At 35.1% G+C, this 11,061-nt stretch overlaps 1 pseudogene; it reads left to right on the forward strand.

Moving 5' to 3' along the window:
- The first annotated feature begins 282 nt into the window (after positions 1 to 282).
- Positions 283 to 2,728, forward strand: LOC139887708 (receptor-like protein 7; annotated as a pseudogene).
- Positions 2,729 to 11,061: the final 8,333 nt, after the last annotated feature.

Genomic DNA, 11,061 nt, shown 5'->3' on the forward strand with positions numbered 1-11,061 from the left:
GAACAATTATTTTCACGATACAAGTGGAAACCAACTTTCTAGGATTTAAAAAATAAAAACTAACATGATCATATCAACAGTACGGATGGAGTTATTTCAGCTGTTTCTAGATAGTAATACCAAAAACTGCAAGTTCTTATCCTTAAATCGAACAAACTTGGTGGTCCCATTGTAACCTCATCGACAGTCGAATCTCAATTTCCAAGTCTACTAGTTCTTGATTTATCTTATAATGAGTTTGTTGGTGAGCTACCACGAAAATATTTTCAAAATTTCAATGCCATGAAGAATGTGTCTGAAAACAATACAAAACTAGAATATTTGGAATCTGGTGGCAACTATTACTCAATTGTTGTAGTGTCCAAAGGAGTGGAGCAATTTATATCTCAAGTTTTCATTCACTACACAATTCTTGATCTATCAAATAATAGATTTGAAGGAGAGATCCCAAACATTATCGGAAGTCTTACCTCATTGATAGTGCTCAATATATCTCACAACAAACTAATTGGTCGAATCCCACTTAGTCTTGGAAAACTATCGAAGATTGAATCACTAGATTTATCTTGGAACCAACTCACGGGAGAGATCCCTCGAAGCCTTGCAGACTTGACATTTCTCGAGTTCTTGAATCTCTCTCAAAACCATCTCGAGGGACGCATTCAACAAGGATCACAGTTCAGCACGTTTGAAGGGAACTCGTTTGAAGGGAATGAGAAACTTTGTGGCCTCCCTTTGCCTAACAAGTGTGAGCGGCCATTCAAACCACGGATCGTAGCAGATGAAGATGAAGAGAGTGGATTAACATGGAAGGCGGTGATGTTAGGATACGGTTGTGGAACTCCACTTGGAATAGTAATAGGATATATAATGTTGACAACGAGAAGATTAAAGTGGTTCAATGAAATTGCTGATGCTGTAGAGCATATGATCTTGAAGAGCCGAAACAAGAGAAGGTATTTGTGTAACAGGAAATGGGAGTTAGACGCACTGTTATCAAGCCTTCCAAACCTTACAAATATCATTCTTTCCATAGCGGTTTATCTGTCTTGACTAATAGTACTGTCAATCGTTATGCCAATCTCGGTATTGTAACCTTAAAATTAGCCTTTTGTAACATAAAGGTGGTCCCTGTGTCCTTACGAGCCATGAAAGATCTTATGTACTTGGATCTATCAAATAATCTTATAAGAGGCGACATTCCTGAATGGGCAGTTGAGATGGGTGGAAATAGGCTGAGAACTTTAGATCTTTCAAATAACTCGATAACAGGCTTGCCTCAGCGTCTATGGGAGGGATTATATTTTATGTATCTACAGTCCAACGCATTTCAAGGACCTTTTCCACTTTCCGTTTGCAGCTTGAGCGAATTAACAATTCTGGATATGTCCAATAACAGCTTTGGTGGAGTGATCCCAGAGTGTGTGGGAAACGTTATTGTCTCTGCTGTTACGATTAATTTGAAGAACAATCATTTTCAAGGAACTATTCCAAATGTATTCGAGAGCTGTGGAGAGTTAGAAGGGCTACTATTGAATGGAAATCAGTTAGAAGGAGAGATTCCACGTTCGTTGTCCAAATGTCAGTTTTTGAAAGTACTTGATATCGGAAATAACCATTTAAATGGAACATTCCCTGGCTGGTTAGGATATCTTCCAAAACTGCAAGTTCTTATCCTTAAATCGAACAAACTTAATGGTCCCATTGTAACCTCATCGACAGTCGAATCTCAATTTCCAAGTCTACTAGTTCTTGATTTATCTTATAATGAGTTTGTTGGTGAGCTACCACGAAAATATTTTCAAAATTTCAATGACATGAAGAATGTGTCTGAAAACAATACAAAACTGGAATATTTGGAATCTGGTGGCAACTATTACTCGATTGCTGTAGTGTCCAAAGGAGTGGAGCAACTTATATCTCAAGTTTTCATTCACTACACAATTCTTGATCTATCAAACAATAGATTTGCAGGAGAGATCCCAAACATTATCGGAAGTCTTACCTCATTGATAGTGCTAAATATATCTCACAACAAACTAATTGGTCGAATCCCACTTAGTCTTGGAAAACTATCGAAGATTGAATCACTAGACTCATCTTGGAACCAACTCACGGGAGAGATCCCTCAAAGCCTTGCAGACTTGACATTTCTCGAGTTCTTGAATCTCTCTCAAAACCATCTCGAGGGACGCATTCCACAAGGATCACAGTTCAGCACGTTTGAAGGGAACTCGTTTGAAGGGAATGAGAAACTTTGTGGCCTCCCTTTGCCTAACAAGTGTGAGCGGCCATTCAAACCACGGATCGTAGCAGATGAAGATGAAGAGAGTGGATTTACATGGAAGGCGGTGATGTTAGGATACGGTTGTGGAACTCCACTCGGAATAGTAATAGGATATATAATGTTGACAACGAGAAGAGTAAAGTGGTTCAATGAAATTGCTGATGCTGTAGAGCATATGATCTTGAAGAGCCGAAACAAGAGAAGGTATTTGCGTAACAGGAAATGAGATTAGTTTCTGAAAGTTATGTGAAATGCCTTTCCTATGCAGGTTATTAATTAATTATTATGCATTGTTATAGTAGTAACTTCTAAATCTATGCAGCATTTTTAGGCCACTTGATGAGTTTACTTGGTGGCAGGATGATAATGTGTTAATGTATATGTTGTTGCATCTTAATGGTAATAATTAAGTATATTTACAATAAGTTGTTACTTTGATGAATGGTGATCAAATATGGAACCATTGTAGATACACAAATGTTAGCAAGAATGCCCTTCTTTTAAAACTAGACTACATATTCAATTGACAATTATATACTTGTTAGCTTAAGTGCGATACTAGCATTCCAACAACTTTCACACAATTTGCATGACCCTAATATAAACTGTGGATTTGTGTATGACGTTTTGGGTTCTTGCAATGGGTTGATATGTTTATCTCAAGGTCATGTAATAACGAAACTTCATCACGTGAAACCTTTGACAGAGCTGAGTATGATCATGTAAATGGTAACTACAAGGTGACTGATTATGAAGTTATCGGTCTGAAATGGCTTTATTTGAGTTGTTTTTCTTCTAAAAGATGCACCAAAACAAAATGGTTCTAAAATGACCCGTTTCGTCCAATCCATCATCATAGAGCATCTGAAAAATTCTGACTTATTCTTCAAGCAGGCCTTAAAAAAAACAGGTCTTCTGATTGTGATTTCAAAAAATCGCTATCATGGTTCTTTAAGACCATGGTAACCCGTTCTGAAGGGTTATGAACAATTATTTTCACGATACCAACTTTCTAGGATTTTAAAAAATAAAAAGAACATGATCATATCAACAGTATGGATGGAGTTATTTCAGCTGTTTCTAGATATAGTAATACCAAATATTGAAAATATTTTGGTGCTAAAGGTCATTTTATAAACGAAGGATATCACTAACGCTGAAAAGAGATAGAATACGAGCCAGTATTTGGATCTTTCACTGCTTTGAAGTTGTCCACGCTCATCCCAAATTTTCCTAAAATGGTGTTCCCCATATCTTTCAACTTCCCTGTACAAACATAATACCCAAAAATTAAATAAAAAAATAATAAAATTAAAATTATTTGGAGAAAAATGAAAAATAAAAAAAATAAAAAAAAATCAAGCAGAGAGCAATTTTGACCCATTTAGTTATGGTAATATTTATTTGGGTTGTGTTTAATCTCAAACGGGTCATATACGAAATCTAGCCAAAACAGAAATAGGTTGGTTATAAGTAACCAAAGGTCTATTATCGATGCATACGACGGTTTTATCAAAAGTTTAAGTTTTTCTATTTTTGTGTAACCAGCATAGCATTGGCAGACTACTTTTTCATTATATAAACGAACGACAGAGTGCTTCTGGCCCCCTTTATTTACCCCCTGATGTCCTTTTCATCAATGCACTTTAATGGCAATTTAATTACGTTTATTTGCAAGAATAATCGCTAAGTAAATGTCTATAGACATGCCAATATGCCATTTATAAATAAATGTGGCAAATCATAGCAAACAATTATAAATAAATAATGAATTGTGCAGTAGCACACTTTATACATGTTAAAACATTTAAATAAGGGTACGATTGACTAAAGCTTACCAAGAATCTCTTCCTTCATTTTTTCACGCTTTTCTACTGCCAATGGTTCTAGACGAATAATTGTCCTCTTCGATTGATTATTTGAAGGATCCAACTCTAAAATTTTCTTCATATCTGCAAAAGAAACTGATCAAACCAAAATCGTTATGACTAAATAGATTTCGGGTTTGATTGCTTGATTTGGGAAAAAAGGCGGACCGAATGTTTTAACTCCAATAATTGTGCGAACCCCGATTTGAAATCTGGATTTCAAGGGCGTAAAACAATCGATGAGGCTAACCTTATTCGATCGGAATCGAATAAGTTAGTATCTTGGAATGAACACGAATTCCGATGGCGACCGGAATCGTTATCGAAATTGTATTATCAGCTGGAGAGATGTTACCGTGGTTAATTTGAGCAGAGTAGCGTTAATGCATCCAGTGTTGTTGAATGAATGATCTTATTTGTGTATTTATAGATGTTATGAGGGAATTGTGACGTGGCACATGTCCCTTTCATGATTGTAACAAACTTTGCCAATCCCGAGGGTTGACGTCGCACATGTCCCTTTCAAGGGAATAATCGAGCAGATCTTAACAAACTTTCCTAGATTCAAGGGTTGACGTGGCGTGCAGATTTTTTGTATGTTTGCTCCGGGAGCATGGACATGTTCCGGGAAGATGCGTTTGTTTCGGGACAACGTGCTTGTTCCGGAAAGGTGTGCTTGTTCCGGGACGGTGTGTTTGTTCCGGGATGGCATACTTATCCCAGGACCAAACACCTAAGCTGGTAAGGCGCGAGAGTTCTGAGAGTGTGGTAGATCCGTCTAGGCTGTGACGGGGGAATGTCTTACTCTTCGTCCGGGCAAGAAAGGTTTTGCTGAGTGTTTCTTTACGGTAGTGTTACGTCCGGGCAAGATTGTTGCCGGTTTATCAACAGGCTTATTTGTGTGTTAATATAGTCCTTGTCTTCTTAATTCCTTTGCATCCGGCTAGGTCAAAAGTATTATATATACCGACCACAAAAGTATCCAACACATATTTAATCTGAAACAACTGAACATGAGGCAGCGTAGGTGGATTGAATTGTTGAATGATTACGACTTTGAGATTCGTTACCACCCGGGGAAGGCGAATGTGGTAGCCGACGCTTTGAGTAGAAAGGACAAAGAACCTATACGGGTAAAAGCTATGAATATAATTATTCGTACTAACCTTACTACTCAAATAAAAGAGGCGCAGCAGGAAGTTGTAAAAGAAGGAAAGTTGAAGAATGAAATACCCAAAGGATCGGAGAAACATCTTAATATTCGGGAAGATGGAACCCAGTATAGGGCTGAAAGAATTTGGGTACCAAAGTTTGGATATGTGAGAGAAAAGGTACTTAAGGAAGCACATAAAACCAGATATTCAATACATCCCGGAGCTGGGAAGATGTACAAAGATCTCAAGAAACACTTTTGGTGGCCGGATATAAAAGCCGATATTGCTAAATACGTAGGAGAATGTTTGACGTGTTCTAAGGTCAAAGCTGAACATCAGAAACCATCACGTCTACTTCAACAACCTGAAATCCCGGAATGGAAATGGGAAAACATTACCATGGATTTCATTACTAAATTGCCAAGGACTGCTAGTGGTTATGATACTATTTGGGTAATAGTCGATCGTCTCACCAAGTCAGCGCACTTTCTGCCAATGAGAGAAGATGATAAAATGGAGAAGTTGGCGCGACTATATTTGAAGGAAGTTGTCTCCAGACATGGAATACCAATCTCTATTATCTCTGATAGGGATGGCAGATTTGTTTCAAGGTTTTGGCAGACATTACAACAAGTATTGGGAACTCATCTAGATATGAGTACTGCCTATCATCCACAAACTGATGGGCAAAGTGAAAGGACGATACAAATGCTTGAAGACATGCTACGAGCATGTGTTATTGATTTTGGATACAGTTGGGATCGACATCTACCGTTAGCAGAGTTTTCCTACAACAACAGTTACACTCGAGTATTGAGATGGCACCGTTTGAGGCACTTTATGGTAGAAAGTGCAGATCTCCGATTTGTTGGAGTGAAGTGGGGGATAGACAAATTACGGGTCCAGAGATAATCCAAGAAACTACCGAGAAAATCATTCAAATTCAACAGCGGTTGAAAACCGCCCAAAGTCGACAAAAGAGCTACGCGGACATTAAAAGAAAAGATATAGAATTTGAAATTGGAGAGATGGTCATGCTTAAAGTTTCACCTTGGAAAGGCGTTGTTCGATTTGGTAAACGGGGAAAACTAAATCCAAGGTACATTGGACCATTCAAAATTATAGATCGTGTCGGACCAGTAGCTTACCGACTTGACTTACCGCAACAACTCGCCGGGGTACATAATACCTTTCATGTCTCAAATCTGAAGAAATGTTTTGCTAAATAAAATCTCACTATTCCGTTAGACGAAATTCAAATCAATGAAAAACTTCAATTCATCGAAGAACCCGTCGAAATAATGGATCGTGAGGTTAAAAGACTTAAGCAAAATAAAATACCGATTGTTAAGGTTCGATGGAATGCTCATAGAGGACCCGAGTTCACCTGAGAGCGTGAAGATCAGATGAAGCTGAAATACCCTCACCTATTTCCAGAAGATGCGTCAACACCTTCAACAACTTAAAATTTCGGGACGAAATTTATTTAACGGGTAGGTACTGTAGTGACCCGAACTTTTTCATGTTTATATATTAATTAAAAAATATATTTGCATGATTAAATATTTTCAAACATGTTAAGCAATCAAACTTGTTAAGACTTGATTAATTGAAATGAGTTTCATGTAGCCAATTGACCACCCAAGTTGACCGGCGATTCACGAATGTTAAAAATTTGTAAAAACTACATGATGATATATATATATATGTATATATATATATATATATATATATATATATATATATATATATATATATATATATATATATATATAGTTAACATGAGATTTTGATAAGTAAGTATCTCACTAAGTATATTAACAATGAGTGATATACATAAAAATGAGTTTATTGAGTTAAGAAACTCGAAACGATATATATAACGATTATCGTTATAACAACGTCTTACTAAATACATATGAATCATATTAAGATATTGATACACTATGTTTAACATGATAAAATGATAATTAAACATATCATTAGGTGTATTAACAATGAACTACATATGTAAAAATAAGACTACTAACTTAAGGATTTCGAAACGAGACATATATGTAACGATTATCGTTGTAACGACATTTTAATGTATATATATCATATTAAGATATATTCATACATAATAATATCATGATAATGTAATAATTTAACATCTCATTTGATATAATAAACAATGGATTAATTACATTTAACAGGATTGTTAACTTAAAGGTTTCAAAACAACACTTACATGTAACGACTAACGATGACTTAACGACTCAGTTAAAATGTATATACATGTAGTGTATTAAGATATATTAATGCACTTTTGAAAGACTTCAAGATACATATCAAAATACTTCTACTTAACAAAAATGGTTACAAATACATTTCCATTCATTTTCATCAACAATTCTACTCGTATGCACCCGTATTCGTACTCGTACAATACACAGCTCCTAGATGTATATACTATTGGTATATACACATAATAATTCAGCTCTTAGCAGCCATTGTGAGTCATAAAGACATGTGGGAACCATAATTAGACAACTAGCATGACTTATGAGTAAGGAAACAAAAACAAGAACTCCTTTTAACCCCACTCACCATTCCCACTCACCACCCACTCCATTTCACTTCCAATTCTCTTTCTAATTCTCTATAAACACACACACACTCTCAAGAACGAATTTTTCAGTAAACTAATCATCATCTTCATCAAAAATTACTTCAAGTATCAAACTATAATCATCATAGGAAGAACACTTCAAGAACACTTCGAAAATCCTTTCAAGTTTGCTAGTTTACTTTCAATCTTGCAAATCAATTTCAAGTGATCACCCAACCTCAAGAAACCTTTGTTATTTACAGTAGATTATCTTTGTAAATCAAGTTTATATTCATATTCAAGCTTTAATTAAATTTCTATAACTATAACTATCTTAATTCGAGTAGTAATCTTACTTGAACTTGTTTTTCGTGTCATGATTCTACTTCAAGAACTTCCAAGCCATCAAAGATCCTTTGAAGCTCAAGTTATTTTTTCATCATTTCCAGTAGGTTTACCTACTTTACTTGAGGTAGTAATGATGTTTATAACATCATTCGATTCATATATATATATATAACTATCTTATTCGAAGATTTGAACATGTAAGCACTAGAACATAGTTTAGTTAATTCTTAACTTGTTCGCAAACAAAGTTAATCCTTCTAACTTGACTTTTAAAATCAAATAAAAACATGTTATATATCTATATGATATGCTAACTTAATGATTTAAAACCTGAAAACACGAAAAACACCGTAAAACCGGACATACGCCGTCGTAGTAACACAGCGGGCTGTTTTGGGTTAGATAATTAAAAACTATGATAAACTTTGATTTAAAAGTTGTTCTTATGGGAAAATGATTTTTCTTATGAACATGAAACTATATCCAAAAATCATGGTTAAACTCAAAGTGGAAGTATGTTTTTCAAAATGGTCATCAAGATGTCGTTCTTTCGACGGAAATGACTACCTCTTTCAAGAGTGACTTGTAACCTGTATTTCCGACTACAAACTTATACTTTTTCTATTTAATTTCATAAATTTCAGTTTATTATGAAACCATAACAATTTGAATCACTCAAAATGGATTTAAAACGAAGAAGTTATGGGTAAAACAAAATTAGATATTTTTACTAGTTTTAGCTACGTGAAAATTGTAACAAATCTATACTAATCATATCCTAGCTAACTTATATTGTATTATACATATATTCTAACATATATTATGTAATCTTGAGATACCATAGACACGTATACAATGTTTTGACATATCATATCGACCCATCTATATATATTATTTGGAACAACCATAGACACTCTATATGCTGTAATGATCAAGTTCGCTATATATGGTTGAGGTTGATTCCAAATATATATATATTTTGAGTTGTGATCTAGCCTGAGGCTTGTATACACTGGGTCGTGGATTGATCCAAGATAATTTATATTGATTTATTTCTGTACTGCTAAATGTGGACAACTAGTTGTAGGCTACTAACGTTGGACAGCTAACTTAATAAACTTAAATCATTAAAATGTAATAAAAAATGTTGTGAATATATTTCGATCATACTTTGATATATGTACATATTTGTTATAGGTTCGTGAATCGACCCGTGGCCAAGTCTTATTTCCCGACAAAGGAAAAATCTGTGAAAGTGAGTTATAGTCCCACTTTTAAAATCTAATATTTTTGGGATGAGAATACATGCAGTTTTATAAATGTTTTACAAAATAGACACAAGTACGTGAAACTACTTTCTATGGTTGAATGATCGAAGCCGAATATGCCCCTTTTTGCTTGGTAGCCTAAGAATTAGTAAACCAATCTACTAATTGACGCGAATCCTAAAGATAGATCTATTGAGCCCAACAAACCCCATCCATTGTAGCGGATGCTTTAGTACTTCGAAATTATCATGTCTGAAGGATGTCCCGGAATGATGGGGATATTCTATATGCATCTTGTTAACGTCGGTTACCAGGTGTTCACCATATGAATGATTTTTATGCAGATTGCTATTACGCATGCATGTTGTTTATGAGAAATGAAAATATGAAATCTTGTGGTCTATTAATATAATTTGATAAATATATAGGTTAAACCTATAACACACCAACATTTTTGTTGACGTTTTAAGCATGTTTATTCTCAGGTGATTGTTAAGAGCTTTCGCTGTTGCATGCTAATTTAAGGACAAGAATTGGAGTCAGCATGCTTGTAATATATTGTTTAAAAACTGCATTTGGAGATTTAAATCGATGTATAATATTATTGTAAACCAATATGTAATGTTCGTGTGTAAAACGTTATCTTTTAGATTATCATTACTTGATAATCTACGTTATGGTTTTTAAACCTTTATCGATAAAATAAAGGCTATGGTTTGTTTTAAAAACGAATGCAGTCTTTGAAAAATGTCTCATATACAGGTCAAAACCTCGCAACGAAATCAATTAATATGAAACGTTTATAATCAATATGAACGGGACATTTCATACGCCGGGTAAACCCTAGCCGGGATGCTGCTATTAGTGTCTTTTTGAGACGGATCATTATGCGTATCATCAAGTCCCCCCAGTTTGATGATGGTAGCCGGAACGGTTGCCGTTATCAAACTTGAAAACGAGCCTATGATTCCGATTGGGTGTGCATTAAATGTTTGTCAGTGTGAAAAGACAGTTTCTGCAGATACGTCCCGCTTTTTGTGTTGTTTTTTTTTTCTTTCCATTTTTCAACTTTTTGGAACGGCATTCGAGGGATTTCTTTTTTGCAGTTTTAATCATTTGATCCAGCCTTTGATCTGAGCCGTTGGATCAACTTCTTTGAAACCTATAAATAGCTTCCTTTTTCCAATATTTTCACTTTTTACAGTCTTCGTACCTTGAATCGTTTCTTCTTAAAAAACCAACAGTTTTTTTTTACAAAAAATGTACCCTTTTTCCTTATTTCTTCTGCTAACTTTTTCCTGTTAGTTTATAATTTTGTATTTTACGCGTATATATATGGCGGACCAGTCTTCCACATCAACTAGCGCAAACGTTGCTTCTTCTTCTAGGGCTTTTGTGAACATTGATGACATAATGAGTCGAGTGTGTGATCAATACCTCGATGAATTAGTAAATAAATACCCATTTTTGTCCGATTATATTCTTAGGGTTCCTGATGCCACTCATCGAGCACATAAACCTCCAACCGACATGGTTACCATGTATG

Source organism: Rutidosis leptorrhynchoides, chromosome 2, assembly GCF_046630445.1.
Source record: "Rutidosis leptorrhynchoides isolate AG116_Rl617_1_P2 chromosome 2, CSIRO_AGI_Rlap_v1, whole genome shotgun sequence".
Classification (NCBI taxonomy): Eukaryota; Viridiplantae; Streptophyta; class Magnoliopsida; order Asterales; family Asteraceae; genus Rutidosis; species Rutidosis leptorrhynchoides.